Below are 26,014 nucleotides of genomic sequence, written 5' to 3'. Positions count from 1 at the left end.
TCTTTCTAAGGGCAGTTCATCCCATGTGTCCTGGTGGGCCTACGATGGGAGTGGAAGAGACAAGATGGCCATGACTGTCACAGCCAGTACAACCGTCTTGTGACTGTTGTTGAAGTTAGAGGTAGGCCTTATATCAAAATTGGAAACTAAGATGTCTGGCTCCTAGCAAACTGTATCAGAACATCAAGTGTAGTAGCACCATGAACAGAGACAGTTTCACCTTCCAAGCAATAAGACTGTTGATGAAAACTCTTTGCTGCTATGGCACCTACTGATCTGTACTTAATATACTGAAGTTATCTACTTATTTCATTGTATTGTGCACACTATGCTGTATTCCTGCGCAACTTTGATTTAGATTTAATTTGATCTAGTTTACTACAACCCTGTTCACTCTGTTGTTATGATGAAAATATGAAGTCATTTTGAACATTTTTAAGACATGCATCTCACCAACAACGGATGTAATGCTTAGCAATGCAATCTAAGAAATGGAATGTCCTCATTTCAGGAAGAGCTCATGACGTCTGGCTGCAGTTTGCAGCTGTGAGCTGGAACCTGTCACCCTGATCTGCTACAGACTCTGGCCTGCCACCCCCCAATCAGCCGCAAGCAGTAATTTCAGTTGAATTCCTGCAGCTGGAGTGTGGGGTGTCTTTGAGGGGGATTAGCTTGACTTTCCATAAATCCAATGCATGCTGGTAGGTAGTTATTGTATTTTAAATTGGAAATCAAACTATACATGCAAGTGTTTCTTGCTATGAGGAGCAGTTATCTTCAGACATTTGAGCTCTAACGGAAGCTCAAAAATGAGTCATTTGAGAAGTTCAAACGCTGGCAGTTTGAACAAGAGACTGCCAGGAAGTTGGCACCAGACCTCAGACGGAACAAAGTGTGCTCTCTGTCCACTGGTATGTCAATGATAACAATTAAGGAACAACCATAACGTCTCAGGAAGCTAAGATTCTTATTTGTCCTCATATATTTTGAATTTAATGTTGTTCATAATTGTATATCTGGATCCTACCACCTCAGAAGATCTATAAAAAAGACAACTATCACTGCCTTGCCAAACAGTAGTAATGTTATGCAGCAATACCACTGCAAGCCTCTGAAAAACCTAACCCCTCATCCAAGTTGTGGGAGGCGGAAACAGCTGAGGTACGGGATTTCCAGGCAGGGCAAAGTTTTGTGGGTGGTTTTGCCACCCAGGCTGCTACGGTTGCAATGAAGGCCTGTCTGGATCCATCACACGCTGGATAATGGGGCTCTGGTAAAGTTAGGCGGACCAATCGTCCCCTTAGTGGATACTACCGATTATAGATACAATCACAAATAAACTACAGTGTAAATGACCTATGCTTCCCAAAGAGCAAAGGGGTTTAAGTAATACCCATGCAAATGTACATTCCCTGTATTCCTAATCATTTTGTATAATTCATTATTTGCATCATTGTTTTAAAGGAAAACATTCATCAAATTATTGCAGCTTGTGCACTATTTGGACTCTCCATGAAAAGATTGTCTGTGACCAGCATTGATGGTCCCAAACATGTTGAGCGGTTCCTCGGTAAGCATTTCACGATAAGGTCTATTCTATTGTTGTATTCGGCGCATGAGACAAATAAAGTTTGATTTGATTTTGTGACCAAGACAAAGTTGACTGATCAGTAGAAGCATCAGACACACCAACTGATGTATACTGGATTTTGAAGAATGAGATGTATCTCACAATCGGTTAGTTTCACTAACCCTCTTCTGTGTGACTTGTGTGATGTCTGTTTTTGTGTATAACCAACAGCTGGGCTAATGTTGAAAAGTTTGATTGAAATCAGGGAGAAGCCATTTATCCTTGGTGATACGACTGTCATTGGACTATTCTGTCCCTTTTTTCTTCTTTATTTTTAATTTTTACAGATGACATGAACTGCTTAGTGAACATGGAGGACTTTTTTCACTCATGCTTATTCACTTCATTTACAGGGGTGCCCAGAATTTCAACCCAGGGATGCGCTGCGATCCAAACCCAAAACCTGGACGTAACTGGTGTGTTAGGAATGGCGGGCCGGCACGAGCATCCACAGAAATTCCTGAACCTGAAGACAGGATAGAAGTATGTGGATGGAGGCTAATGTTTAGTTGATACATTTTTGTTGTATATCACATTGGCTACGATGACTGATGTTGAACTTGAATGTCATTTAAGGCTTGCAAATGCTGTGTTCCTGCTGGGGACCTAGAAGCAATGCAGGGACCAAACATCACAACACTTCTACACTATGACATTGCTTTCCAGCTGAAGCCTCATTTACAGGTAAAATTGATTGATTGACCTATGTCAGCTATAACAATACATTAGATAATGTATAGAATATTTAACCACCACCCTGTAGTAAGAGATTCATGAATCACATGATATGGTTTTATGAATGGCTTGAAACAGATTGCTTCATACCTGCTTTGTAATCATAAGTAATGTTTTACACACAAATTCACAAAAGACCTGCTCCTACACTAAATTATTTTTCCATTTAGAAAAACAGTCCCGATCTGATGGTGGACCTCACATTTGCAGGCCAGCCTTTCATGCCTATGCTCGTAATGCTGACTGTCAGGTAATGAAGCAAACTTTCTAGGGAGTTTTTCCTAGCCACCGTGCTTCTACACCTGCATTGCTTGCTGTTTGGGGTTTTAGGCTGGGTTTCTGTACAGCACTTTGAGATATCAGCTGATGTACGAAGGGCTATATAAATACATTTGATTTGATTTGATTTGAAGAAAACATTTTCTTTATCATTTATTCTGTTAAACAACACTTCTTTGTAGTTGCAGACAGTTGCCCAAACAGGGTTAAGAAACAGATATTTTTAGTTTGTTCTACAGTACCTTAATTCATCATCATCATCATCACCCATTGTAATGCTCATTATGGTTTCTGATTGTACTTTACATTTCAGGTCACTGATGGTTAGGACCCCTTGACGTTTCCACATTTTGTTACGTTACAGCCTTATTTTAAAATGGATTAAATGCATTCTTTTTCTCATCAATCTACACACAATACCCCATAATGACAAAGCGAAAACAGGATTTTATTAGTTTTTGAAAATGTATTATAAACAAAATAGATACCTTTTTTACATAAGTATTCAAACCCATTGCTATAAGACTCGAAATTTAGCTCAGGTGCATCCTGTTTCGATTGTTTCTACAACACCTGGTGGTGGATTCAATTGATTGGACATGATGTGGAAAGGCACACACCTGTCTATGTAATGTCCCACAGTTGACATTGCATGTCAGAGCATGTCAAAAACCAAACCATGAGGTAGAAGGAATTGTCCATAGAGCTCCGAGACAGGATTGTGTCGATGCACAGATCTGGGGAAGGGTACCAAAACATTTCTGCAGCATTGAAGGTCCCTAAGAACACAGTGGCCTCCATAATTCTTAAATGGAGGAAGTTTGGGACCACCAAGACTCTTCCAAGAGTAGGCCGCCCGGCCAAACTGAGCAATCGGGGGAGAAGGGCCTTGGTCAGGGAGGTGACCAAGAAGCCGACGGTCACTCTGACAGAGCTTCAGAGTTCCTCTGTGGAGATGGTAGAACCTTCCAGAAGGACAACCATCTCTGCAGCACTCCACCAATCAGGCCTTTATGGTAGAGTGACCAGATGGAAGCCACTCCTCAGTAAAAGGCACATAACAGCCCGCTTGGAGTTTACCAAAAGGCACCTAAAGACTCTCAGACCATGAAACAAGATCTCTGGTCTGATGAAACCAAGATTGAACTCTTTGACCTGAATGCCAAGCGTCACGTCTGGAGGAAATGTGGCACCATCCCTATGGTGAAGCATGGTGGTGTCAGCATTATGACGTGTGGATGTTCCTCAGCGGCATGGACTGGGAGACTAATCAGGATTGAGGCAAAGATGAACAAAGCAAAATACAGAGATATCCTTGATGAAAACCCGCTCCAGAGCGCTTAGGACCTCAGACTGGGGTGAAGGTTCACCTTCCAACAGGACAATGACCCTAAGCACACAGCCATGACAACGTAGGAGTTGCCTCAAGACAAGTCTCTGAATGTCCTTGATTGGCCCAGCTACAGCGCGGACTTGAACCCGATCGAACATCTCTGGAGAGACCTGAAAATAACTGTGCAGCAATGCTCCCCACCCAACCTGAGAGGATCTTAGAAGAATGGGATAAACTCCCCAAATACAGATGTGCCAAGCTTGTAGCATCATACCCAAAAATACTTGAGGTTGTAATTGCTGCCAAAGGTGCTTCAACAAAGTACGGTGTAAAGGGTCTGAATACTCCCCTAGCCATAGCCCCTCCCCTAGCCCAACAACAGCTCAATCTCCAGTTAAAGGCCAAGGTGCAGCACAAACTATAGGCCACAATCCAGCTCTAGCAACAGGCCCAGCTCCATCTCCAGCTCTAGGACCAGCATCACCTACAGCTGCAAAGATATATTCTAAAATCAAATAATTGCTCCATCATTTCATAATCTGCAAACACATTTACGTAGAAAAAAACAACAAGTGATGGATGGCCAAGATATGTATAGCAAATCCCACAATGGGTATCTGTTCAAAGGGAATATACTGATTGTCTAAAGTAATGGGTCAAGTCACTGCCTGTACTGTACATGTCAATGTTGTTCATCTCAATGACCAAGACATTACAATCCTGCATTGAAACATTGTAGAGAGCATTGCATCTTACTTATTGTGAATTTGATGCCAAGACCTGCCTCCAAAATTAAAATAGTTGGTCTACGCCATATTTGGAGGGCTTTTCTCTTTCCAACCTGGCATGCCCTCTACTTCAATGACCACTTTCTTGGCAGCCACAGCCGTATATATGGAATAACACATATGGAATCATGTAGTAACCAAAAAAGTGTTAAACAAATAAAAATATATATTTGAGATTCTTCAAAGTAGCCGCCCTTGGTGATTGACAATAGTGTGCAAAGCTTTCTCTCAAACAGCTTTATGAGATAATCACCTGGAACACATTTCAATTAACAGGTGTGCCTTGTTAAAAGTTAATTTGTGGAATTTCTGTGTTGTGACAAGGTAGGGTTGGTATAAAGAAGATAGCCCTATTTGGCAATAGACCAAGTCCATATTATGGCAAGAACAGCTCAAATAAGCAAAGAGAAACGACAGTCCATTATTACTTTAAGACATGAAGGTCAGTCAATCCGGAACATTTCAAGAACAGTGAAAGTTTCTTCAAGTGCAGTTGCAAAAACCATCAAGTGCTATGATGAAACTGTCTCTCATGAGGACCGCCACAGGAAAGAAAGACCCAGAGTTACCTCTACTGCAGAGGATAAGTTCATTAGTTACCAGTCTCAGAAATTGCAGCCCAGATAAATGCTTCACAGAGTTCAAGTAACAGACACATCTCAATCATCTGAATCAGGCCTTCAAGGTCGAATTGTTGTAAAGAAACCCCCACTAAAGGCCACAAATAATAAGAAGAGACTTGCTTGGGCCAAGAAACACGATCAATGGACATTGGACTGGTGGAAATCTGTCAAAATATATTTTGTTAACACTTCTTTGGTTACTACATGATTCCATGTGTTATTTCATAGTGTTGATGTCATCACTATTATTCTACAATGTAGAAAATTTTAAAAATAAGGAAAAAGCCTTTAATGAGTAGGTGTGTCCAAACTTTTGACTTGTACTTTATGTTTTTATAAATCTGTCAGCCCTGACATCCAGAACTCTGTCTGAATTTTAGTGGTTCATTTGTTTAAAAGCAGCGCAGGACTGTTGAATTGTTTATCAGATTTTAATAGATATGTCAAATAAAATTACAGTGCCTTGCGAAAGTATTCGGCCCCCTTGAACTTTGCGACCTTTTGCCACATTTCAGGCTTCAAACATAAAGATATAAAACTGTATTTTTTTGTGAAGAATCAACAAGAAGTGGGACACAATCATGAAGTGGAACGACATTTATTGGATATTTCAAACTTTTTTAACAAATCAAAAACTGAAAAATTGGGCGTGCAAAATTATTCAGCCCCCTAAAGTTAATACTTTGTAGCGCCACCTTTTGCTGCGATTACAGCTGTAAGTCGCTTGGGGTATGTCTCTATCAGTTTTGCACATCGAGAGACTGACATTTTTTCCCATTCCTCCTTGCAAAACAGCTCGAGCTCAGTGAGGTTGGATGGAGAGCATTTGTGAACAGCAGTTTTCAGTTCTTTCCACAGATTCTCGATTGGATTCAGGTCTGTACTTTGACGCAGTGCTGTATGAGTGTTTAAAGGCGTTACAGATTAGGCTTGGGCAGTATACCATATATACCGTATATTGGGGTATTTGGAAATGGCCAATGGATGGTATTTCTAATACATTTTAATATTTGTATCTACTTAAAAAAACAATTGCAGTCAACTTGTGCAATACGTTACGAGATAAAGCAGATCGCATTCTTTTTTACCTCACATTATTTGACATTATGAAGCTTACTGTAGTTGCCCAGAACAGCTGAGCCAGTCACCTGTTTGTTTGTAAATGGCACAACGTGAGAAAGCGGGAACAGGTGCACCTAGCTGTGTAATTAAAGTCTGTGTTTTTGTTGTTGCTTCAATGGTGATCAGGGACATGCAACTATAGTTTTCCTTAATGAGCTTACAATGAATTTTTTTTTTTTGCAAAGCTAATGTTTATCATAGAGTAACCAGCTACATTTCCTAATGTTTTGTTTGAAGTTAATATTGCATTTCATCTTAGAAAAGTAGTCTACACAGAGAAAAGTAGCTACGTATCAGTCAGAGTGCTGTCTTTTGATAGAATGCCCTTTATTGAATTCTCATCTGAGAGATGTGCAACTGAGGCATAAAATAAGTTTGATGCTGAGCAGATATTACAATAAGAAGCATTTTAGATCTGCATTTACAAAACGCAGCAAGATATTTCTTATATTTTTTTCCTGCGTGAAAAAACTAAGAATTCTGCATTAGGGCAACCTCTAAGTTCAACTTGCTAGTTATCTAAGTAAGTAGCTAAATTAATATTGTGTTTGCTTTTTGCTGTGTTTGAGAAGTCAAAGCCCTTTGGATGAGTTATCTGGACAGATTCCACTGCAGCTTGATTTCCTTTTTTTCTCCTCTCCATTTTGGTCAGTCTGCTCCTCCCTATCTTCTCTGAGCAGGCAGGCCCAGTTGCCCTAGCAACTCTAGACTCCACACAGACACATGTAACAGTTTAGTGTGAATTCCTTTTAACTGCACCCAACAAAGGAATTTAATGTTCTCCAGCACACAACCCCAACCACAGAAGACCAGGACAGGTAAGTATGCTCAAGGTAAGTTTTAGTTTCAATTCATGGGTTAAAATGGATTGGACCCCGTTTCCCCACAGCAGACTGTACGATTTCCCAGACGGTGTCCACAAAATAGACCGCCCCCTTACTCCCTCAAGTAAATATCAGGCATGCAAAAGTGACACACTGCAAATTACTCTGATATGGCACTGCAAACAATATGGTGAAAGGCACTACAATCTCACTCTGGTGCGGCACACAATATGGGACCCACTCTTGGCCCTGCTCTACTCTGCCAACCCCTCTAAAATTACTTTCTACTGCTATGAGACAAAATAGGGAGGGGAAAAGACAGAGGGTGGCAAAACCAGATCCCCACAAAAATTGAAATATTAACATCTGTCTGGTGATACCCAGATCCACACAACTCCCTGTCCTGGAGCGCACATGGTCTCTGGCTTGCCTATTACACCGATGGCCCCATCTACGATGCTGAACGAGAGGGAGACAGACGGCAGGGAAACCTGCCGACAATAGTGGCAGTAGTGTGGCAAAATGGCCCAGAGAGAAAGAGTAGTGTAAAGGTGAACACAGGAAGAATCACATCCCTTAGTTGGCTGAGCTAAAGCTCCTAGATGTGCATTGTACCAATGCCTCTCTTGGTCCTCTGCTCCCCACAGCCCAGTTCGTCGTCAGGGCGGCCGCCCACTTCCTCACTTGAATTCGCCACTAAGACTTTGTCCTGCAGACACTGGTCCAGTGTGATCACAGCAAACACCTAAGACATGGACACTTGCATAAGGGCCTGATCCCACCTCAGAGACATTCTCCACTCAACTCCAAGCATCAAACACAACAAAACACAGGGCTTTAAAAGGAAATGACAGCCAATCCCCAGCTACCTGTCTGATTAGCTAACTCCCTGCAGGTGCGTCTGATCACACCAGCCCCCCCCCCCCCCCCCCAACACACACACACACTTTCTCTGTAGTCGTCCCGACTATACTGAACTAACCAACGGAGCCCAGTACCTAAGGAGGGGTCCTCGGTTCTCTCTGTTGGACCTGTACCCTTGGGGGTGCAGCGGGCTCTTCTCTGGCCTGGGGAATGGCAGGGAGTCTGACTGGGTACCATGTGTAGTTCTGCCCGTCTGGCCTAGGTGCCTGGCTCAGCTGAACATTGAAGTAACTCCCCAGCCAACCAATCACCTTTACATCAGCCGATGTCACAAAGTGCTATACATCTGGGCGAAGTCTGAAGGTTGGTTAGGGGCAAGGCCGCACATGGATCCAATGAATTGTCTGTATTGTTCCCCCTCCCTCTGGTCGGACACGAAGGACTGGCAGTCCAGGCCGAAGGTGTCCTAGAATGACAAACGGTCGCGGTTGCCATCGGGGGATTAATTTATCCTGATCACATCATCGGAAGTTTTGCAGGAGCACCCGTTCATCAACCATCAATGGAAGGTCCTTTTCCTGCTTGTCGTACCGCTGTTTCTCTCGCTCCTGCTGATATCGGGTCCTTGTCTCAACCAGACTGTAGGCCCATCGTAGCTGGTCATGATGGTGCCTCACCCACCCATCTAGGTCCATCCGCAGCATCAGGGCCTCTACACCTAAAACCTCAACAGGAAGACAGGCATGCCTGCCACACGTTACAAAGAATGGGGTAAGCCCGGTGATGCTATGTTCAGTGTTGATGTATGCCTGGAGCAGCATGGGTAACTACTGCCGTAGAAAATACCACTAAGGACTCCAAGTTAAATTAACATATCTTTATCATCATGGCCGGAGAGGTTACAACAAACTTAACAGTCTGTCGGAAGCTTATACAAGTCTGTCGGAAGCTCATGCACAAACTAGGCGTTGCTGCTCTCAGCGTGCATTAAGCCTAGAAACTGTGTTCCCTTCTATCAGTCCTCCCTGAGAGCAGTCACAGAACATCCTAACCCAACAACAAGAAACACGTTACATGTAGTCACAGAACACATTAAACATTTCTATTATACTCCATCCTTGTACCACCATATGGGATAATAAAAATACATTTTACTTAACATAGTCAGTCTATCATCAGGAGTGCATTTAGTAAATACTGATTCTTACATACAATAGGCATTACAATAGACAAAACTCCATCTTCATATCTGATCCTTTTTCCATTACATTCTACGGTTGCTGTCAATTAACAACATAACTAAAAACCTTCAGGTACTTAATCAAACATGGATACCAATTCATTCTTGCATATCATCATCCATTATGGGGGCAAAGGGGAGTTCCTGGAGAGACACCAAGTTATCACCTTCTTTAGTGGCAATTAACATTCTCAGACTTGAGTTGCCAGGGAAGAACAAAATGGCTTACAACAAGAAAAATTATCAAACACATTCAGTGGGTGAAGACAAAATATTTAAGTGCCTTTGAATGGAGTATCGTAGTAGGTGTCAGGCACACCGGTTTGTGTCAAGAACTGCAATGCTGTTTGGTTTTTCACGCTCAACAGTTTCCTGTGTATATCAAGAATGGTACACCAACCAAATGACATCCAGCAACTCAATATTAGGAAGGTATTCTTAATGTTTTGAATACTCAGTGTATATTTTGCCCCTATATAACACACACACACCTCAACCACTTTCATCTTCTGAATCACTGTCCTCCTATACATATCTGCTGACCGAGCCTACATTGTGTAGGTCTGCCTGTATAAGGTGCCTGTCCTTAGCTGCACATATTTTATTTATTTTTTCACCGTTATTTAACCAGATAGGCCAGTTGAGAAGAAGTTCTCATTTAAAACTGTGACCTGGCCAAGATAAAGCAAAGCAGTGCAACAAAAACAGAGTTACACATGGGATAAACAAACAGTCACAACACAACAGAAAAATGTTTATAGTGTGTGCAAATGAAGTAAGGAGGCAATAAATAAGCCAAATGCGGCAAAGTAATTACAATTTACACTGGAGTGATATGTGCAGATGAGGATGTGCAAGTAGAAATACTGGTGTGCAAAAGAGCAGAAAAATAAAAACAAATATTGGGATGAGGTAGGTAGTTGGTTGGATGAGCTATTTACAGATGGGCTGTGTAGATATAAGTCTCCAACTTCAGTGATTTTTGCAATTCCTTCCAGTCATTGGCAGCAGAGAACTGGAAGGAGGTGTTGGCTTTGGGGATGACCAGTGAAATATACGTACTGGAGCACGTGCTACAGGTGGGTGTTGCTGTGGTGACCAGTGAGCTGAGATAAGGCAGAGCTTTACCTAGCAAAGACTTATAGATGACCTGGAGCCAGTGGGGTTGGCAACAAAAATGTAGCAAGGACTAGCCAACGAGAGCATACAGGTTGCAGTGGTGGGTAGTATATGGGGCTTTGGTGACAAAACGGATGGTACTGTGATAGATTACATCCAATTTGCTGAGTGTTGGAGGCTATTTTGTAAATGACATCACCGAAGTGAAGGATCGGTAGGATAGTCAGTTTTACAAGGGTATGTTTGGCCGCATGAATGAAGGAGGCTTTGTTGCAAAATAGGAAGCCGGTTCTAGATTTAATTTTGGATTGGAGATGCTTAATAGGAGTCTGGAAGTAGAGTTCACAGTCTAGCCAGACACTCTGAATATGTGGACAACTTTAAATACCTAAGTCAATACCTAAGTGGATCAAAGAATCAACCGCAGAAAGAGTGACATCGTTGATATATACAGAGAAGAGTGTCGGCCCGAGAATTTAACCCTGTGGCACCCCCATAGACTGCCAGAGGTCCGGACAACAGGCCCTCCGATTTGACACACTGAACTCCATCTGAGAAGTAGTTAGTGAACCAGGCGAGGAGGTCATTAGTGAAACCAAGGCTGTTGAGTCTGCCGATAAAAATACGGTGATTGACAGAGTCAAAAGCCTTGGCCAGGTCGATGAAGTTGGCAGAGTACAGTCTTTTATCGATGGTGGTATGGTTTATGATATGATATGGTTTAGGACCTTGTGCAGCATCACCGCATGCTGCTTGGCCCGGAGCAGACTATCCCCCAAACGTTTGGACACCTGGGACCAGACTGGATGGTCTTGCTGGAGAACATCCATGTACTCCAGTCTTAGGGGGAATTGAGGTGACTTGTTCCCTCCATTGTAGGAGATGATCTGCTTTTTTATTCTCTCCGATGTCCACCTGGCTTTTCTGGAGAGCTGCACAGCAATAGTCTGTGCATCTGAAAAACATTTGAAAGAAATGATCATGAAAATCTTGAAGTTTGATAGAAATCTTTCATATAGTTCAAAACACCTGTGGGAATGACAATTAGATATCAACAGCAGTGATATGCCAGGGAGTGATGCCGTGTTCAACAAGACTGAATTGGCTGCAGTACCTGCATACTTTCAGACCAGGCCACAATAGAGAGAGCACTTCAGGACCAGCCTATGGATTGTTGCCAGCAGACAGTGAGTCATCTTAGTCTGCAGACTTTCCAAAATTGCTGCAGTGTAGAGACCAGCATTCAATCCAGTCAGAAGACTTAATGTTGAATGGATTAAGCAGGAGAGGGGGGGCATTCAGTCTTTGGGATATGCAGTGGAAAGGGGCAGGTGGCGGTGAAAAGAGAATAAAGTAACAGGGAGATCTAGTAGATTGTGGGACCAGGATAAATAGTAGGGTATACGAACGTGTCAGTCATGACTGGTAGGGCTAAGCCAGACAGAAAGGGCTATTTAGAGATGGGATAAAACCTTAGGTCAGAGATGTAGCAACTACTTACGGGACTCGATGTTGCTCTGCAAGAGTTTCCACGTCTCTCTCCTGCCAGGTAAGGAACAACATCCTCTTGTCTGAGGTTTTCCTTTATCTTACAGGTCCAAACTTCCACGCCCGACCGTGTGCTGCCTACGACATAATCACAGGCCTAATTAAATCTATTGCCGAACAAAATAAAACCACACGGCCAGTTATGTGCAATGCCCACAAAGTAGACAAACATGTCTTATGGAAAATGTTGGGAGTTTGACTAAAATATTGAATTGTCAATGAAACCACAGCAAGGATTTCATCACCAAATTAATCAAATGTATTTTAAAGCCCTTTTTATATCAGCAGTTGTGAAACAGCATCAAAGTGCTTTACAGAAACCCAGCCTAAAACCCCAAAGGGCAAGAAATGCAGAGGTAGAAGCACAATACAAGCGGTTCATGGTGTACATGCTTGTCAGACTGATGAATAATCAGAACAGGAAACATTCATAGATGACCAGCAGGGCCAGGTAAAGACCATAATGGCTATAAGGGGTGTAAACACTTCAAGACTCTAGGATCAGATGGATTTCATGTTTTAGGAAGTGAAGGTTTATGGGTGGGTTGTGAGGGCTAGTAACTTGCTGTTCACCTTCCCACAAATTGGCCAGACTACACTCAACCATAGGACTGACAGAAGTCTTCAGTCTATATTTGAAGGTTGAGACAGTCTGATTCTCTCACATCGGCAAACCATTCCATAAAGAGGAGCTCTGTAGGAGAAAGCCTTGTCTCCAGCTACTGAAGCCCTGCTTCCAATTATCTGATTGAATTAGCAAAAAAGGATCATTACATATAAACAAAAATTATGAGCAAAACACAGAATCTAACCTGGAATGCTGTCGAGCACACAACAACTCCTCCTTTGCCTCAGTTTCCTCCTTTAGGACCTTCTGCTGACAGAGTTGTATTGCCGTTGCTATAACACATGAAGGTGAACATACATTTCATAGATTGTTTCAAATAGATCAGAATGTTCTTCGCAAAATTATATTAAAAGAATCCTGAACAATGTGTCATCGCAATACTTAACTGATTTCCTGTTACACATTGATACCTTGCTTCTCCTGGACCACGTAATAGAGGGCATCGGTGAGGGTGTCAACACGATGAGATGGTGTCATCTCTTTTGTGATCTTTCAAATTTTCCAAACTAGAACAACCTCGACATCTGTTCTCTGTCAGCAAGCCCACTACCAGTCACATACCTGGTACCATCAGTGACCTGAAATTTAAAGTAAAATCAGAAGCCATAATTACAATGGGAGAAGATGATTAATTAAGGGACTAGGACAAATTACAACTAGCTGTTTCTTAACCCTGTTTGGGCAACTGTCTGCAACTACAAAGAAGTGTTGTTTAACAGAATAAATGATAAAGAAAATGTTTTCTTCATTACCTGACAGTCAGCATTACGAGCATAGGCATGAAAGGCTGGCCTGCAAATGTGGGGTCCACCATCAGATCGGGACTGTTTTTCTAAATGGAAAAATAATTTAGCGTAGGAGCAGGTCTTTTGTGAATTTTTGTGTAAAACATTACTTATGATTACAAAGCAGGTATGAAGCAATCTGTTTCAAGCCATTCATAAAACCGTATCATGCAATTCATGAATCTCTTACTACAGGCTGGTGGTTAAATATTAAATACATAATCTAATGTATTGTTATACCTGACATAGCAATGTCATAGTGAAGAAACGTTGTGATGTTTGGTTCCTGCATTGCTTTCAGGTCCCCAGTAAGAACACAGCATTTGCAAGCCTTGAAATGACAGTTCAACATCAGTCATCATAGCCAATGTCATACATAAATAAAATACAGAAACTATACATCTGAAGCATCCATTCCATCCACAAACTTCTCTCCTGTCTTCAGGTTCAGGAATTTCAGTGGATGCTTGTGCCTGCACGCCATTCCAAACACACCAGCTATGTCCAGTTTCTGGATTTTGGATCGCAGCACATCCCCGGCTAGAGATCCTGGGCACCCCTGTAAAATGAAGTGAACAAGTATGAGTGAACAACGTCCTCCATATTCATTAAGCAGTTCATTTGTATTTATTAGGGATACCCATTAGCTGCTGCCGAGGCAGCAGCTACTCCTCCTGGGGTCCAGCAAAATTAAGGTGTTCATACAATTTTAAAAACATTACAATACATTCACAGATTTGACAACACATTGCGTGCCCTCAGGCCCCTACTCCACCACGACCACATATCTACAGTAGAAAATCTGTGTGTACGTTATCGTGTATGCCTATGTGTTGCTTCACAGCCCCCGCTGTTCCATAGTGTATTTGGTTTTTTTAAATCAAATTTTACTGTTTGCATCAGTAACTTGATGTGGAATAGAGTTCCATGTAGTCATGGCTCTATGTAGTACTGTGTGTTGTCTGTTCTGGACTTGGGGACTATGAATAGACTTCTTGTGGCATGTCTTGTGGGGTATGCATGTGTGTCCGCGCTGTGAGGCAGTAGTTCAAAACAGACAGCTCGGTGCATTCAACATGTCAATACCTCTCATAAATACAAGTAGTGATGAAGTCACTCTCCTACACTTTGAGCAAGGAGAGATTGACATGCATATGATTAATATTAGCTTTCGGTGTACATCCAAGGGCAAGCCGTGCTGCCCTGATCTGAGCCAATTGCAATTTCTTAAACCCATTTTTGTGGCACTTGAACACTCAACCAGGTGGAACAAAACTAGGGCCTGTAGGATCTGCTTGGTTGATAAGTGCTGCTCTACCGTAACAGCACTTTATTATGGACAGACTTCTCCCCATCTTAGCTACTGTTGTATCAATATGTTTTGACCATGACAAATTTACATTCCAGAGAAATTCCAAAAGGTTTAGTCACATCAACTTGCTCAATTTCCACATTATTACAAGATGTAGTTGGGGTTTAGAGTTTAGTGAATGATTTGTCCAAAATGCAATGCTTTTTGTTTTAGAAATATTTAGGACTAACTTATTCCTTGCAACCCACTCTGAAACTAACTGAAGCTCTTTGTTAAGTGTTGCAGTCATACTCAAAGCCAGTGGCATGTCATTAGTAAAGGTTGAAAAAGTAAATGGGCCTAGACAGCTGCCCTGGGGAATTCCTAATTCTACCTGGATTATGTTGAGGCTTCCATTAAAGAACACCCTCTGTAGCCATGATATAGCAGGGGGTGTAAAGCCATAACATACGTTTTGTTCAGCAGCAGACTATGATGGATAATGTCAAAAGCCGCACTGAAGTCTAACAGCCCCCAAAACATTTGATCAATTTCTCTTAGCCAATCATTAGTCATTTGTGTAAGTGCTGTGCTTGTTGAATGTACTTCCCTATAATCATGTTGAAAGTTTGTTTACTGTAAAATAGCATTGTATTTGGTCAAATATTTTCGCCAAAAGTTTACTAAGGGTTGGTAACAGGCTGGTCGGCTATTTGAGCCAGTAAAAGGGGGATTTACTATTCTTTGATAGCGTCATGACTTGCTTCCCTCCAAGCCTGGGGGCACACAATTTCTAGTAGGTTTAAATTGAAAATATGTCAAATAGGAGTGGCAATATCATCCTCTATTATCCATAGTAATTTTCCATCCATGTTGTCAGACCCCGGTGGCTCGTCATTGTTGACAGAATGTTTTCACCTCTTCCACACTTTACGGAATTCAAAAGTACAATGGTTGTCTTTCATAATTTGATCAGATATACTTGGATGTGTAGTGTCAGCGTTTGTTGCTGCAATGTCATGCCTAAGTTTACTAAATTTGCAACACTAGCCCAATCGGTTGTGCAGCCAGACTTATTCCCAATTCCTTTTGCCTCATCCCTCAACCATAACATTTTTCAATTCGTCATCAATCCATGTGGATTTAATAGTTAACAGTCATTTAACAGTCATTTTCTTAAATGGGTACATGCTTATTAGTAACTGGAATAAGCAATTTCATAAATGTGTCACGCGCAGTGTTTGTTTGCTCCTCATTACACACCACAATTTCTTTACATCAACATTGGAATCTTGTTCGGGCTAGGACCCTTAGTTCCAGTCAATGGAAATCTTAACGCTACAGCATACAATGACATTGTAGACAAATGTGTGCTTCAACTTTGTGGCAACAGGTTCAGGAAGGCCCTTTCCTGTTTCAGCATGACAATGCCCCCGTGCACAAAGAGAGGTCCATACAGAAATGGTTTGTCGAGATAGGTGTGGAAGAACTTGATTGGCCTGAACTACATATTAATGCCAATGATTTTCGAATAGGATGTTCATACTTTTGGTCATGTAGTGTGTATATAGTGCCTTTGGAAAGTGTTCAAACCTCTTGACTTTACACATTATGTTACAGCCTCATTCTAAAATGTATTAAATAGTTTTCCCCCCCTCAAAACACAATACCCCATAATGACAATGAAAAAAACGTTTGATAATTCTTTGATTATTTTTTATGATAGTATTCAGGCCCTTTACTCAGTACTTTGTTGAAGCACCTTTGGATGTTGATTTTTGCTTCGGTCTGGACCAAATCTGAACCAATCATAGACTGGTTGGTTCAGATTTGGTCCGGTCCGGCCTTAATTTGAAATTCCACAAACGTCCGGCCTATATTTGGGCCAAACATAGAAGTTCAGATTTGGTCTGGACCGGCCCCGATTTAGCCCAAACATAGACGTCACAAGTCTGGCCAGCACAGTAGAGCACAGTAGGATTGGGCGGTAACCAGATATCCACCTTCATACCATGCCTGTGCCGTCCGGGGATATATTATTTCCGTGCTCACAAGGGGTACCATTTTTTGCCCAAATGTAAATATTGCCCCATAAATGTAAATTACCAGAATGATGACAAAATGCTAACAAGTTCTAAGGAAGTTATAGCGGATGCGAGGTAAATGCTAATGAGCGCATGCAAACATTTACTACTAGGACACAACCCAGCTCATAAGGTTATGCAACTATGTCAAAATGCAGTTTGCAGTACACACAAAACAAATAACAGGCAGCCGGGATCTAAATTAAGGAGGGGATTATCTCGGCTGCTGTTACCAAGAAGCTTGATCTTGCAAGATAACATTAAACAATTAGCTGACATTAGCAAGTTAGCAAAACCCAGCTGGAAATAATTTATTTGGATAGTTAACTTAACAGTTATAGGATTTATAGCTAGCAAACAGTGAATTTCATACAAGTGTAACTTCACCTCACTTAAGTTGTGCTGCAGGAGCGACTCCCCTCACATTTTCTGTCACACAAGTGACTGGCTCAAACCTCTGTTTTGGGCTAACGAGTACCGGTAAGCTTCATAAAGAAAAATTATTTAAACAGGCGAAATGAACGCAATCTGCTTTATTACCCAGTGCACAAGTTGACTGCAGGTATTTATTTCAAAAGTACTAATATTCAAACTAAGCCCCCCCCCAAAAATGCACTTACCAGAATGCTAGCAAAAAGTACTAAGGAAGCCTTATAGACAACGCTAACTAAATACTAACGAGTACATTGCGAACTTTTGGAAGTTTCTGACCTAAAATCTATAAGTACCTCAAATCGCTACTGACAGTTTGTTGCATGCACAAAACAAATATTAGCCAGCAAGGCTCTTGACCCAGGAGGGGATTCTCTGCTGTTCCCAAGCGAATGCTTGTTTATATTTATGTGGAGTCACACTTTAAATGCTAGAACAGTCCACATTTAATTTCTCTGCAAACAAAACTTGTCATGAATAGAAGCATTTGCTAAAAGGTCTACAAACATGTTTTCACTTTGTCGTTATGGGGTATTGCGTGATTTTTTTGTTTTTTAATGTTTTAATACATTTTGAATTCCAGCTGTAATACAAATGGGGAATTAGTCAAGTGGTATGAATACTTTTTGAAGGCACTGTTTATGCATGTTGTTAGGGACATAAAATTCTTCAAATGATTTTTTACTTGTCACATGCACCAAATACATAAGGTGTAGACTTTACAGTGAAATGCTTACTTAAAAGCCCTTAACCAACAATGCAGTTATGAAAAATACCAAAATAAAATAAAAGTAACAAATAATTAAGTCAGTAAAATAACAATAGCGAAGCTATATACAGGGGTACCTGTACAGCGTCAATGTGCAGGGGCACCGGTGTCGAGGTAATATGTACATGTAGGTAGAGTTATTAAAGTGACTATGCATAGATAATAGAGTAGCAGCAGCGTAAAAGAGAGGGGGGGGGGGGGCAATGCAAATAGTCTGGGTAGGCATTTGATTAGTTGTTAAGGAGTCTTATGGCTTGGGGGAAGAAGCTGTTTGGACCTAGACTTGGTGCTCTGGTACCATTTGCAGAGATTACAGTCTATGACTAGTGTGGCTGGAGTCTGACAATTTTTAGGGCCTTCCTCTGACACCGCCTGGTATAGAGGTCCTGGAAAGCAGGAAGTTTGGCCCCAGTGATGTACTGGGCCTTACGCACTACCCTCTGTAGTGCCTTGCGGTCAGAGGCCGAGCAGTTGCCATACCAGGCAGTGATGCAAGCAGTGCTTTCGATGGATGGTGCAGCTGTGGAAGCTTTTGAGGATCTGAGGACCCATGCCATATCTTTTCAGTCTCCTGAGGGGGAATAGGTTTTGTTGTGCCCTCTTCACGACTGTCTTGGTGTGCTTGGACCATGATAGTTTGTTGGTGATGTGGACGCCAAGGAACTTGAAGCTCTTAACATGCTCCACTACAGCCCCGTCGAAGAGAATGGGGGCGTGCTCGGTCCTCCTTTTCCTGTAGTCCACAATCATCTGCTTTGTCTTGATCACATTGAGGGAGAGGTTGTTGTCCTGGCACCAAATGGCCAGGTCTCTGACCTCCTCCCTATAGGCTGTCTCATCGTTGTCGGTGATCAGGCCTACCATTGTTGTGTCGTCTGCAAACTTAATGGTGTTGGAGTCATGCCTGGCCGTGTAGTCATGAGTGAAAAGGGAGTACAGGAGGGGACTGAGCACACACTCCCGAGGGGGCCCTGTATTGAGGAACAGCATGGAGGATGTGTTGTTACCGACCCTTACCACCTGGGGGGGCGCCCGTCAGGAAGTCCAGGATCCAGTTGCAGAGGGAAGTGTTTAGTCCCAGTGTCCTTAGCGATGAGCTTTGGGGGCAATATGGTGTTGAACGCGGAGCTGTAGTCAATGAATAGCATTCTCACATCGGTGTTCCTTTTGTCTTGGTGTGAAAGGGCAGTATGGAGTGCAATAGAGATGGCTACAGACGTGAGTGCTATGAGTCGGTAGTCATTTAGGCAGGTAACCTTAGTGTTCTTGGGCACAGGGACTATAGTGGTCTGCTTAAAATATGTTCGTATTACAGACTCAGACAGGGAGAGGTTGAAAATGTCAGTGAAGACACTTGCCAGTTGGTCAGCCCTGCGGCCTTGTGGATGTTATGTTTAAAAGGTCTTACATCGGCTGCAGAGAGGATGATCACACAGTCATCCAGAACTGCTGGGGTTCTCATGCATGTTTCAGTGTTACTTGCCTCGAAACGAGCATAGAAGTTATTTAGCTCGTCTGGTAGGCTCGTGTCACTGGGCAGCTATCGGCTGTGCTTCCCTTTGTAGTCTAATAGTTTTCAAGCCCTGCCACATCCGACGAGCATCAGAGCAGGCGTAGTACAATTCGATCTTAGTCCTGTATTGACGCTTTACTTGTTTGATGGTTCGTCGGAGGGCATACCGGAATTTCTTATACGCTTCCGGGTTAGAGTCCCACTCCTTGAAAGCGGCAGCTCTACCCTTTTAGCTTAGTGCGAATGCTGCCTGTAATACATGGCTTCTGGTTGGAGTATGAACGTACAGTCACAGTGGGGACGACGTCGGTGACTGTACGTACAGTAGATGCTAACTAGATAAAAAATATTTGCCTACATTTGGGATCTAGCTAATGATTAACCCAATAGGGTAAATGCAGATTGGCAACCCCATTCTTCAGCCTATTTATTTATAGCCACTATGTTGCATCAGTTGGGCTACAGGTGATAATGCTTATTGCTAATAATATACCTGATAATATGGACCATGCATAGCCTATTTGCATGGTCAAACATGTTGAAATAGCTTAAATAATTTTACCAATATGTTATCGAGCTCATCTCTGGAAGAGGAAATTATATTTTAGCATCATTTTCATACATTTTGAGTAGACGGTCCTTTTAAAGTCACTAGAACTGAGTTTCTCAGTGATTATAGATTAAGAAAATATCTAGGGGGGACACCACGGGCCCCCAAAACAAGGAGGTTGGCAACCTCCCCCCACTGCTACAAATTCTTCCAGAGGGAACACCAGTATAGTATACTGTATTGTACCCTACTTTATTCTAATGTACTCTACTGAACTAAACTGTACTCTACTGAATTTAACTCCATTATGCTCTAATAAAACTACCGTACAATATACTGTAATGTAATCTGTCCTGTACCACACCGTACTGCACTGAGTTGGGAGTTTATTCTTGCTCACAGATAAAACTGAAGAAATGCAGAATTTACATTACTACTAATTGCTAAACACTCATTTCAAGTACATAACGTGATATAAATAGAATAATGAAGAATTGAAAACATTACAAGACATTTATGATGGAAATGTAAATATTAAAAGGTGATTAAAAAATATATAATTTTTAGGGCCTCCGAGTGGCGCAGTGGTTAAGGGCGCTGTACTGCAGTGCCAGCTGTGCCACCAAAGATTACATATTTTAAATATCTAGAAGAGACATTTTTACCTTTCATTCGTCCATTAAAATTAAACTGATTTAAACTTCTGGAAAATACGCATGACATCTGTATAAGACGCATTTTCGACAATACATCTTCTAACCTTTCATTCAGCACCTGAAATGTACGGGATGTCAACGTCTAGAAAATAAGTATTTTCATTTAGCTTACTTGGATCTTTACTTTGGGGAGTTACTAAAGTAGATTGAAGCCAGTCAGTCACTTAACACATTTGGGGGAACAAACACATTTTCTAGGAAAGGATACATCGAAATCCGCAAAGGCAACTCGCTAATGTTAGTTGTTGTCGTGCGATGGAAGAGACCTAGCCTTTCGTTAACATGCAACCGTCTCTTGCTTCTCTTTCAGGCTATAAAGTCCATAATTGAAAGTCACAATAACACAGACATCTCACCATGGACGAAAACATTAGCAATAATTCAACGACATACCTGTTTAGTTGCACAAAACGAGGAGTGAAAAACATTTACCCCCGCAAATGCAGTCCTACAGGCCGCTGCCATCTTGAAAATTAAGTCTTCTTCTGTAGTGCTCGAAATTTCGATTTGCACAATTACTACCACCTTGCGGCTAGGCGGGAGTTGGCTTGACAGTAATTTTCACTTGCCTGAACTTGATCAGGTCAGGTTCAGTGCAAATGCAATAAATTACACATATCTTTAATAATAATACATTAAAATGAGACTTTCATGTCTCAAATATGTTTACAAGTATCTCAGTGTCTAGAGAGCGCGAGAGAGAGACTATGCAGAACCCCATTTTCACCTAAGGATGGCAGTATTTGTTCACGTGATGAAGTAATTTTGATGTCTCAGTCTGAATAATGTTAGGATGTAATCAGAAAGCATATTCAATGTATTTGAGCGGTTGAGAAAACACACACTCAAAGACTAGTCAAATCACTAAAGCTGAAAAACAAAACTGAAAAACAGCTGCTTCTACACACACAAACACACACACACACACACACACACATCCATCCTCTGAATACAGGGGATGTTTTTGCCCCATCTTGTTAAATGAAATGTTTACAGAGCATCACAAGCCAAATTATTGTTTGTAAAAACCCCAGGAAACATCTCCCTAGACCACAACCCAATGAAAACCTTTCAGGCTAATTCTTAGGAGTTTCAAACCACAGTGCTCTGTGGTGCTTTGTTTCACATCACATTGGTTAAGAGGACAGTGATCATAACACAATAGAAGTAAATTCTTTCATAATTTCCCACAATTCCATTCATTGTAAGTAACCACTTGAAGATGCGTTCCTGGATAAATACTAACAGATGCTAAATTGCGAACGTGTTCACAATAAAGGGACACAATATGGAGCTAAGTCTCTTTTAATGAGATACCCCCACTCACACATATTCAATATTTATTTCCTTTGTTTCATTTTGTCTTAGTCTTTCAAAAGACCAGAAGTACAATTCTGCACAATTCACTACCATCTACTATCATTCGACATTGACCGAATGAGTGTTAGAGCTTGCACTCTAGTTCAACACGAATACCTTCCTCACTGAGATCGAACAAAGCAGAATGATTTAGGTGTAAACAAGATGCAAACATTAAACCTCCGGTCTACCTTCAGGAGCATCTCAGGATAGAAGGGTAAAATGTGTTTATACCACATTGTTTAGATTTCTATGTTTTAACGATAGGGCAGTTTGACAGCTGGTGTTCAAAATCTACCCTCATGATGGTATTGCTGGATATTATCTGCAAGTATAACTTCGTACCTTTGCCTTAATAAGGATTGAGTAGAATACCATTATGGTATTTAAAGTAGTCTATCAAACCAATAATCAAATAGGACCTATCCTCCTGTGACTGAGAATGTATCTTTAAGACACAACAACGAAATGCCCATCTACCTGGGTGGGCATTGTAAGATTTGACATCCCTGTACACAGTGTGAGACAGCACATACACTATAATCAGCTGCAGAGTACAGACCACACAGAGTTGCCCTGCAGGTAGAATATTGCTAGCACATCGTTTTACATACTTCATTATTTATCCTCATTGTCAACTTCTTGTAATACCACTTAGAGAATCTGTAACAGGCATACTTGAATAGGATTCACATTTTTTTTTTTTAAACAACACATTTCTTTATACCCCACAGTTAAACAAGTGACTCTTACTATCTACAGGATGTCGTAAAGCTCGTACCAGGGATGAATGCAAACTTCAGACCTAGCTACTATAGACATTAAAGAGGACCATTAATACTATCCAAATCTCCCTGAAAGACTGCAAAATGAAATAAACAGTGCAGACCTATTTTGGGGTTTTGATAAATCCTTGACAAAGCAACCATTCATAAACAGTGAAACAAATCTAACAATTTGTCCACCTACTTTAACATCCGTGGACTGACAAACATGACATAAAACGATACCAACCATTTAATGGCAGAACCAATGCCTTCAGAAAGTATTCACACCCCTTGACTTTTTCCACATTTTGTTGATTTACAGCCTGAATTTAAAATGGATTCACTTGAGATGTTTTGTCACTGACCTACACAAAATACCACTTAATGTCAAAGTGGAATTATGTTTTTTTAAATGTTTACAAATTCATAAAAATGTCAGTAAGTATTCAAGCACTTTGTTTTGGCAAGCCTAAATAAGTCCAGGAGTAAAGCTGTGCATAACAAGTTACATAATAAGTTGCACTCTGTGTGCAATAATAGTGTTTAACATGATTTTGAATGACTACCTTATCGCTGTACTTTACATATATAATTATCTGTAAGGTCCTTCAGTCAAGCAGTGAATTTCAAACACAGATTCAACCACAAAGACCAGGGAGGTTTTCCAATGTGTTGCGAAGAAGGGCACCTATTGGTAAATAGGTTAAAAAAAGAAAAAGCAGACATTGAATATCGCTTAGAGCATGGTGAAGTTATTCATTACACTTTGGATGGTGTACCAATACACCCAGTCACTACAAAGATACAGGCGTCCTTCCTAACACCATTGCCAGGGTGGAAGGAAACAGTTCAGGGATTTCACCATGAGGCCAATGGTGACTTTAAAACAGTTACAGAGTTAATGGCTGTGATAGGAGAAAACTGAGGATGGACCATCAATATTGTACTCTACAATACTGCAATACAATACTAACCTCTACAATACTAACCTAATTGACATAGTGAAAAGAAGGAAGCAAGTACAGAATAAAAATATTCCAAAACATGCATCCTGTTTGCAGCAAGGCACTCAAGTAATACTGCATAAAATGTGGGAAAGCAATTCACTTTTTGTCCTGAATACAAAGTACCACTCTCCATATTTACAAGCATAGTGGTGGCTGCATTATGTTATGGGTATGCTTGTAATCGTTAAGGACTAGGGGAGTTTTTCAGGATAAAAAATAAACTTAATGGCACTAAGCACAGGCAAAATCCTTGAGGAAAACCTGGTTCAGTCTGCTTTCCACCAGACACTGGGAGATTAATTCACCTTTCAGCAGGACAATAACCTAAAAACAAGGCTAAATCTACACTGGAGTTGGTTACCAAGAAGGCAGTATATGTTCCTGAGTGCCCGAGTTACAATTTTAACTTCAGATATCTCCCCCCAGTCATTACTCAGGGTTTCCAAAGAGGAGTCTCTCCCCTCTCCATTCCCTCAGTTCAATAGTCCTTATGGGCCATATGGTGTATGGTGCTCTCTTATAGATAACTATCTTATCAAACATAATCTAGTGCAATTGTTGTCAATTGTGATTGATAGGAGACATCATGACATGGGATCTGGAACTTTTTTGGGGCGAAGTAAAATGGTTTCGTTCTGTTCAGATGAAGCTGGATTTCTAAGAGGTGTTAGGTTATAGTCATGCTTTATGGAGGCTACTGGTAATACACTTTTTTTAGTTACATTGACATATTTTCAATGGAATGTTTGTCCACGTTGAATCGTTTGTTTAGCACTTCACCTCACATCTACAGCCATCATTCAAATAATGTTTTGTCCTTCTCATACCACAACTGGTTTTGACCATTAAAGAGGATATAAAGACATTTAGTGAGCTGTAAGCTAACAGCCAAGCATCACAATAAATCACAGGCTAGTCTGTATTCCCACTGACTGTAACTGTTAATCAAAAAAAGAGAACAAAGCTACTTTTATTTGGTTTGATCCTAAATGCCAAACAAAATGATAAGGGGATCATAACGTTTCTGAATAGTTTCGGAGCAGCGTCTGTTAAGTCACTTAGGGTGGGACCACCAGGAATAAAAGGAAGTGAGATCCCTAAAGCTCAAGCAAGAAACTCTAAATCCAAATATCAGGTGTATTAGGGTACTATTTTAAGGTGACTTGTATTTCCTAAAAGCTCTGTCTGTTATAACATTAAAACGAAAATCTTGAAACTAGGTTAGAGGCCACTATACACACACTGCTGTGTGACTACCACTAAGACCCTAGGCACTGTCACTGATCTAAAACTTTCAAATGCGACTCAAATTAACTACCAAGACAGCTAGGTCCTCACAGACACAATTAACTACCAAGACAGTCAGGTCCTCACAGACACGCCCATGACAAGCTTGGGCAAACCAGACGAGTGCTTTCCTTATTAACTTCTTCATCAATAGTCCATCAATTCCTCTCATTAGCTAAACATTTCCTTTGTCTATTTTAACACATTCTGGCAGAACATTACATTTGGCCCGTAAATCCAAATGAGATTTCACTTGTCAAGGGTTGAGGGGAAAAGAAGAGTGACATTTCTCAACATAGGCCTACAGACCAAAACCACCGTTGCTGATACATTTCTTTCAACATTTATAAAAGAAGTTGTGATCTTGCCAAGTAAAAAGGATCAACCTTTAATCATGTTATAGCATGTTGTATTCCAGTGAGGAATGGAGAGGATGTGGACAATGGGAGAGGCATGAAGACATTATCATACCACCCTGCATACCACTGCTGGCTTGCATCTGAAGCTAAGCAAAGTTGGTCCTGGTCAGTCCCTGGATTGGAGACCAGATGTTGCTGGAAGTGGTGTTGGAGGGCCAGTAGGAGGCACTCTTTCCTCTGGTCTAAAAAAATATCCCAATGCCCCAAGGCAGTGATTGGGGACATGGCCCTGTGTAGCGTGCTGTCTTTCAGATGGGACGTTAAATGGGTGTCCTGACTCTTTGAGGTCATTAAAGATCCCA

At 41.3% G+C, this 26,014-nt stretch overlaps 1 long non-coding RNA gene across 5 annotated transcripts; it reads right to left on the bottom strand.

Moving 5' to 3' along the window:
- Positions 1-9,060: 9,060 nt before the first annotated feature.
- On the bottom strand, positions 9,061-21,365 carry LOC109875123 (uncharacterized). Of its 5 annotated transcripts, XR_004206416.1 has the most exons (8): positions 21,267-21,362; positions 14,014-14,077; positions 13,759-13,849; positions 13,486-13,565; positions 13,120-13,311; positions 12,918-13,005; positions 12,059-12,183; positions 9,061-11,512 (listed from the first exon to the last, which is right to left on the bottom strand). It is a non-coding gene; the product is annotated as an uncharacterized LOC109875123 (long non-coding RNA). The 5 variants fall into 5 exon arrangements; XR_002252782.2 differs by having other exon boundaries at positions 13,759-14,077; positions 21,267-21,365; XR_002252784.2 differs by having other exon boundaries at positions 11,156-11,512; positions 11,672-12,183; positions 13,759-14,077; positions 21,267-21,352.
- Positions 21,366-26,014: the final 4,649 nt, after the last annotated feature.

The sequence above is a fragment of the Oncorhynchus kisutch genome, linkage group LG30, assembly GCF_002021735.2.
Source record: "Oncorhynchus kisutch isolate 150728-3 linkage group LG30, Okis_V2, whole genome shotgun sequence".
Taxonomy (NCBI): domain Eukaryota; kingdom Metazoa; phylum Chordata; class Actinopteri; order Salmoniformes; family Salmonidae; genus Oncorhynchus; species Oncorhynchus kisutch.
Note: the sequence above shows the minus strand (reverse complement) of the source record. Positions and strands in the feature narration are given on the sequence as shown.